This window comes from Plectropomus leopardus, chromosome 13, assembly GCF_008729295.1.
Source record: "Plectropomus leopardus isolate mb chromosome 13, YSFRI_Pleo_2.0, whole genome shotgun sequence".
NCBI classification, from domain to species: Eukaryota; Metazoa; Chordata; class Actinopteri; order Perciformes; family Serranidae; genus Plectropomus; species Plectropomus leopardus.
Genome location: NC_056475.1, coordinates 11176395 through 11184851, shown reverse-complemented (window position 1 = coordinate 11184851; position 8457 = coordinate 11176395).

Genomic DNA, 8457 nt, shown 5'->3' with positions numbered 1-8457 from the left:
ATCCACACTTGAATCAGTTCTCCACATGGCTCAGGATAATTTTTAATGCATTTCCATCCTGCTGAGCACCGTCGTGTCACAGCACAGCGCTCACATGCACTATTGCGGCCCTACTGTACACCTTCAGTCGCAGCTGATTGCACAACACACATGGAGTGATAAGTATTTCAACAATTTATTGTATATTGTTGTGGTTTTTGTTGGGAGTAAAAAATTCCAAATCTATCCAAAACTCAGAAAACGTGTTTGAAGAATGATAATTGTAAATAAACACCAAACTGAAAACTAAGAATAATTTTGCAATGTGTATTTAAATTTTAAATATTAGCCATTTATTTACTATATATAACAAATCCCTTATTTCATTCTTAAAAATATATAGAGAGGTCTTGCTGCCTGCTTTACTGATTTAAACCTTTACTGAAAAGGCTTGATGTGATAGAAACAGCCTGCTTCCGTTATTACACAGCACTCTTTTACCGAGAGAAGGTTATTTGGCAATATGTTTTTGTTCCTGCAGTGTGGTGTGATGATGCATGGAAAATGATTGAATGGAAAATACCATTGACTCATTGACTTCTGTTCATTTAGGTGTGACTTCTTTGTTGAAAGAAATTAAAGTGGGAGGCTGCAATGGGATGCATCTGTCACATTCATTTAAAGTAAATAAGTAATGTTTTATTTTATTTGATAGAATGATGATGATTGGATTTAAACAGTAAACTGATGACTGAACACTGACAGAAGCTAAGATTGCTATTTTTGTATAAATTCCAGTAATAGTATGTTTACTTTTGTTTTGAAAACTACAAGTTTAAATTACATCACTCAAATCATAAAGCACCTGAGTAGCTTCTTGCTATCATTTAGTTTTCTATTGTAGTCTGCAGACATTTTTATTAGTCAATTAGTCTAAAGTTTTATTGCTCATGTTCAGAAAAGTAATCAACTAAGCCTTGTTGAAGGAATTACATAAGACACAGACTGTTCTTCAGAGTTTTGTAATGTTCTCTACATGCGAGAGCCTGGATTTGATGTGTGGGGATGATCAAATTGTTAAGAACCAAATTAATGAGGCCCTGTTTGTATGTATTATTGGTTCAGGCATATTTTTACTGTTGAATGGTTATCCTGTTGGCAATTAGCTACTGTATGTAGGCCAACGTAACTCTGCCTTTTGCAAAATATGTACTCCCAATTAGCCTTGTCTGGATTACTACATTTCTCCAGACCATTAAGGATGGCAATATACCAGACAAAAGTCAGAGGGAGGTCATTGGCTGAATGGTTGGGAAAACAGTGGATACAACTGTCACTGTGTTCCATGTGTTGTTGAGTCTAGGCCACCATAGACTTTGTTAAAGCTAGTCTTGGAAAAGTTTGTTTTTTGTTTTCCTCATTCTTTGAGTCTGACTATACTATGCCTCAAATATGTTTAAAAGTAGGGGCACTGTGTATGCAGCAGTTGAACATTTTTGGCATCGTGCACCACTGAGCAACATTCATAGGAATGAACAGGGCCCCACCCTCAAAGCACTGTTTCCAGTTCTCTTGATACACCTTTCCAACACTGAAAATCTATCGTATGCATACTTCCAGACTGATTAGAAGTATGTTTTTTTTCAGATTTTATTGTAATGTATGTTGTTTTGTCCAATGTATTCAACAATATAATGTGAAATGAGTGAGAAAAAAAATAAGGTTCAGATTTAAAGTTTTAAAAAATGAAAGAAAATGTTTTGTTAGTTTAGCCCAGACTTTTTTTTCACTTCGCTAAGCATAGCTTTCTCCTTCTATGACTAAATTGTAGCTCCCAGTATTTGTGCTGCATGCTGTATCCACTGGAAATGCTGTATTTCAATGAATATTATTGAAGGAGTCCAGGATCAAATACATAGGAAATGCTTTGTGGGATTATTTTCTTTCTTATTGTCCAGCTCTTTGTGTTTAACATTTAGATAGTATTTCTCCCATTATAAGAATAGACGAAAACTTTCCTAACAGTTGAATAAAAACCTGATAGCAGATTTAAAAAGCAGAATAGCAATGATTCTGTGTATGCTTGTTCAGGCGACACAACATGTAGTTGGTGTGTGTGTGATCTCATGGCCTCCACAGAGCTCTTAGTCGTGCCGTTTTAACGCAGGCAGGAAGTGTTTCGCCCTCCTCAGCTGAAGCAGCGGCTGTATAATTCAGCCGGAGCGATGGGGACTCCCACCATGATTGAACATAATGATGTGTGAACCCATTAGCAGCTAATCAGAAACAGCAATGAAGCTGATGATGATGAAGGTGATGCCGATGAGAACTTCATCGCAACCATCAACCCCCCTCTCTCTCAGAAAAAAAAACCTAATTCTAAGGAGAGTAATTGAATTTGAAAAGAGAGGAGGTGAAGGGATCCTGCTGCAGTATGTTACTGCATGTGGTCGCTGCTTACATAACTACAAAAATGCCAACATGGATACAGGAAGGTGTTTATGAATAATGCAGTTGTACCTGAAGAATCAATCTGCCTTTACAATTGTTGAACTGTTTCAGTGTCATGTTCACTTCTGATTTTATTCATTCGGGCATGGCTGTTACTGCTGATGCAACTTAATGAGACACATGAAAATAAGGTCATCTGACAGTTTCTAGCACACTGTCAAACAACATCTTACAATATCACACCAAAACAAATCTGCCAATGTGGTAAGCATGAATGATTTTAGGATTTGTTTTGAAAGTAGCATGAAAATGAGGCCAGTGGGAAACATTATGTTATACTGTGACAGAAAAAAAGGGTTAAAGATATTAGACAGGAAAATTCATTTTATCACGTTTTTTTAGGACAGAAATTCTGCTACTTCACTTTACCTGCACTACACATAGAGGTCAGCATGACCCCCATGCCCATTCATCCCACAGCCCTTTAAAGTCCCACTCAAAGCAATAAACCAGAAAACAATGCACTTTTTGGGCTCTTGGGGGCAGCAGAAACAAGTTGTGAATGTGACATTGACTCATCATCACCTTTTAAGTTGATATGGTGAGCTTGTTAAACAGTCACTTATTTACACATCCAACTGTTACAGAGTAACATTATTGTTCATTTGGAGTCGCATTTGTGGACGTGGTGAATTTTGGTCAGATATTCAGTCTCTTAGCTCTATTTTTGGTCTCTAACAACTCCCGGGGGAAATAGCTGTCTCTTTAGTCACACTGTTCTCTAACTGTGTCTCTTCATTGTTTGCTTATGAGCTCATACAATAATTTATTAAGTTTCTTTTAACTAAAAACAGGGGCCTGCTGTGCCCAAAAGATATGTCAAAATAGCCATGAAAGCTAGCCTAAAACTACATTGTAAAATGTAAATAAGAGATTATACTACTGGTGTGTCTCCAGCCCCTGCTTAATCTCCCTGATCACGTTTGTCCCTTTAATTCCTCAGACCTGCCATTTTCCATCCAGCCACCAGTTGTCCACTGACTTTTCTCCAAACTCCATATTCTCACCTGTTTTCCATTTGCAATCACCTGGGCTTCCCTCCACACTCACACTTCTGTTCCCAGTATAACCTTCCACTGTCACCAGCTTGTTGCCAGATCATCATGTTTCTTTGTGTCCTTTGTGGTTCCTTGCATTCTTGGGTTTTCCTGCTAATTGTTACTACCTGTGTGCCTTCCAATCAAGGATATCAAAAAGAGGCTGGGACACTCTCTTTGATGCCAGGGGAACTATGGGCTACACAGACAACGCTGGGAATAAAGGTATGGTGTTTGCTCAGGTGCTCTCTGGGGGTGCTAATTTTAGCCTCCTTAGGTGTGCTCAGTTTGACAAAACTTTTGGGTTTACTCACATTAAAATTGGCCAACATAAATTAGAACGTTTGCATACAAAAACATTTATTCATGGTTTTTGTTTTTGTTTTTTTTCTCTATAATAGTGCACCAGTTACTGAGCCTTTCAGTAACTGCATACCCGATTTCACTGCACATTGCTTGGACCATTGTGGTGTGATGTAATTTGAGACTATAACTTATCTTCTTATTAAAAAAGTTTTGTTTTGGTTTTTTTTTATGATAGTCTATTACATTTTTCCATGTTTTTTTGTTTTTTATGTTAATCCAGCTTTCAAAGGGTTAAACAAAATCATTTTAAGAGGATATATAAAGCCATCTGGTTTTCTCTTGCAGATCAAGTCAAAACCATAACCTTGAAACACTTCTAATGCAAATGATGCTTCAGAGGAATGTCTTCAATCAGATAAAAATAGTCATCCTAAAACAATACATTATGACAGATATTGAGCAGTCACTACTTTTCAACACATTAATTCACTTACAATTTACACTCACATAAATATATGACCCCCCCACCCCACACACACACACACACACACAAAACCAGGCATTGCAAAGTGTCATTACATAACAGCACATACATCTACATATCTTAATCAACATTACTAAACTTATTAATATTATATAGTTTCACACATGCTGATGTCACACAATTTCTCTCACACATACACACATTCACAGACTGTCCAGTGACAGGGTAGGCACAGAGAGTGACAGTAGATGAGATCCCCAGACGTCTCTTTAATGGGAACATGGCTGCCACAGCTGATCTGTCCCATTCTTCATAATCATCTCCATGGCTGACATGTCGCACACTTCGCCCACAACAAATTCACTACTTCATCTGTCTCTCTTTGTGTTTCCGTGATTTCTCCCTCCTCCCTCTGCCTCACTGTCTTCCCTCCATCTGCCGACTTTTCAGTCTGGTCCTGTCACTTTGATTCAGCCTTTAGTTCAGTGAAGCTCACTAATGTTCACTGCAAAAAAAAAAAAAAAGGAAAAAATGTATATACATATATATAAGGTTCTATTTTAGGGATACCTTCACAAAAGACAAATTACAAACTACAGGGTGCCTTTCATTATATGGAGAGAAAAAAAACATAAGATATTTGGCCCATTTTATTTATTTATTTTTTATTTATTTCTGTCTCCTAATCAATCACCTTTGTAAACTTAAGGTATGCTTGGAATAATCATGTTTTGTTTTGTTTTATTTTAGTGAAAAGGGTTCTCAGACACTGATTTAGCATAAAAATCTAAACTGTCCCCAGTGAAATACTCTCAATAATATGTTGTTGATTGTATGCATTGTTGAAAATCAAATACAAAACAAATTAGTTTAATAAAATATTACAAGGCTGAAATCCGCTAAAGGTTTACTTTTAGGTAAATGTTACCTCAGAAGAATGCCCACTCTCCAATGGAGGGCTGACTCTCAGCTGTACATAAAATTAATTGAGTTTCTAGTTATGTACCGTGATCATGTTGCTTAGTGGAAAAAATGTAAATAAATAGTATGGTAAGGTGTTTTGCAGAAATGTGCAGCTTGATGGTTTTTATTTTTTTTTAAAACCTACTGTACCTTCAAAACCTACTGTTTTAAAGATTAGAGTTTTTAAGATTGGAAAATAAAAGCATACATTATGCACCTTTATCGTGACCGTCAATATTTCTCAGTCTGTGCCTCATGATCAACCTTGTGTTTGAGAAACCTTGTTAACACACCGAATGATGTAGATATTTAAATGAAATTAAGCACATTTCACTGGCAGAAATTTGCAAAGCTAAGCTGCAAAGCTGGGGCCCCAAAAATAAACATTTATATAACAAACAAAGGCAAAACATCTAAGACAATATCTTGTGAATGAATTGGCATTAAATAATCTATCCACATCTAGATAGGTGAATTCATTTATGTTCCTTTGTACTCCCTCTTTCTTCTTTCATGCTTCTATGATAAAAATGGCCTCCTTTTGGCACTTTGTCGGCTGTGTGCTGTTTGCCAGGTGCTGAGCAACCTTGCAGAGTTTTGCACCATCTCTGCTTAATGCAGTTCAACTAACTGCCGACTCTGCACCAGTCTTCAACTGCAAAAAAAAGGAACAATAGAATCACACTTGTCTTCATTTGCAGAGGACACCCCTCACACTGAAAAAGGAGTTGTTTGGAAAATTAGGATTATCTTTTGTTTCTGGGGTCAGAGGACAATGAGGAGTTGTTGTTTTTTTTTACGTAATAATAACAACAACAGTGATTTATTCAAAGAAAAAGAAATTCCTGGATTTTCCTCAAGCTCTTTTTTATGCTTTTACTTTGACAAAAACACTTGAAAGAGCTTGTGTGTTAAGTTAAGTTGTTCCCTTTTATAACCATTATAAACACATTAACCATACCAATTAATAGAAGGGGGCAGTTATTTTGGTCTATATCAGCCATTTAAAGAAAGTTAAAACCCTCCTCTTAGTAAGAAATTGTTTTATCTTCAATGCATATGACCTGTGGCTTATGTTTGATGATTTTCCTCCTTAAAGCTGCATCAGTCCAGTATTCACTCTCTTTTTAACTCTGGTTTGGTCTCCTCCACCTTCTGAGAAAATATTTGGCTCTTCATCTACTAAGTTAAAGTTAGAAATTGCTACATCCTCCACAAGCTTTATCACCTTGTTGCTAACTTTGTAAGTCTGCCATTCAGTGATGGGCAGTTTGAGTACAGTGTGTTAATCATTGTACTGTGATAATAGCTGCCTGCTGCTCCTGGAAAGAAAGCTAATGGCATTGGATGACAGTAAAACTAAAAGTATTGAGCTGAAGAGGGGAAAAGCTCAGTTGAGCTGCAATGTTGGTTGCAGTTCTCTGGGGCTTTGCCACTACGACTAACCTCTTTCACATAGTAGTTTCCTCAAAAACCACCAGGTGTGGAATATAAAGTCACTTTATTTGCTCTTTTAAATAGAAAAAAAAATTGCAAGTATAAAATATGTTACATAATATGTAGAAATTAAGCCAGGCAGGCCCTCCAAAGAAAGAAAAACGTAATCACAACAATGTCGGCCCAAAGCAGATGAATGAATCAGTTCACATTTTTGTTTTCAAAGAAATACCTTAAATCCTTGCAGCTTGAACTGGGGAAGTACAAAGATATTCCATTTTTCCAATCATTTCTAAAGGCATTTCACCCTGTTGCAGAATGCGCTCATAGAGAGTGTCCTTACAGTACGACCAACTGAGATTAGTTCCTTCTTTTTATATGTAAATTACTCTCATGTGTAATTTCCTTTAGTGCAGACTGTGCCTCTGTGACGCGTAAACAAAATATATACGTTTCCCCTATAGCGTTTGCATGTTTGTCACTTGTCACAAGAGAATCAAAGCCACGAGTTTCTGTGCCAATAAAAATATTACATGCATGCATAATTAAGATGAGCTTTGTTTCTAAACTGAAGGTATACAGGATCCATTTGGTACAAAGCGTTGCTTATCCATCTCTGTTTCACCATCAGCAGTCACAGCCCGCTTTCACTTGCCAAGTACATCCTGACAGGGAAGAGGAATTAGCAAGTGATGTTTCACAGTTATTGTAAGAGGCAACAAGCACAGGCAAGAGTGAGACAGACACCATCTGAACACATACAAAACATTTATAATTCATTTTTATTATGGGTAAACTCAAGATACTGTTTTACAAATAAGTATTTGAATGATTAGCATGCACTCATTCTGTGGTATTAACAAGTTACACTCCATATGGACTCTTAGTGCAATAGGATTTTACATCAACATTAGATACGCTAAAGCTCCATGCCTAGCATTAACATGTAAAATGGAAAGAGCTAGCTGCCTTTAGAGGTTGTCACAAAAAGAAAAGGAAAAATTAAAGAAGGAAAGAAAACGTTGTGTTTTCTTTCCTTGACAATTAATCAACATCTATACAGATTGAACAGAAATTCATCCAAAACTTGCTGAGATTTTTCAGTCTAGGCCAAAGTGGTCGACTGACGCTGCCACTATAGTCACACCATGAATGTTACTAATAACCATAATGAATGATTTCATTATTTATATATATATATATGTATATATATAATATATATATATACACTCAGAAATTACCCCTTCTTGAAAAGAAAACTGAGATGCTTGGGGAATGAAAAATATTGTGTAATGTGAATGTCACTTGGTAGAGTCTGTGTTTCAAGTCTCTTAAGATTTTAAACTTCTTATAGTGACAAATTTCAGTCAGTAACGAAGAATATGTTCAGTAAGACAAGAGCCATTCCAAACCCATTTGGCTTTGTACTCATGAATTATGATCCACTGCCTGATTTTGAGCCATTAGATTATTTCATTAAGTCAGTGAAACATAAAATTCCAATTAGGATGAAGTTTGTGTATCACTGCCAAATGTAAAACTGTGGTGATTAGCTTACTAATTTACACTTTCATTGGCATTAGCTTTGCACTGATGTGGCCAGAGCTGCTGCAGTTTCCCCTCCGCCAAGTCAAGACTTTGATCTAATTCCAAACTTAATAACTAAACAATAGGGAAGCATCGGGTCAGTTGTAACAAAGATATGAAAGTAAGAGAAACACACAAAAAACAGATTTCAGT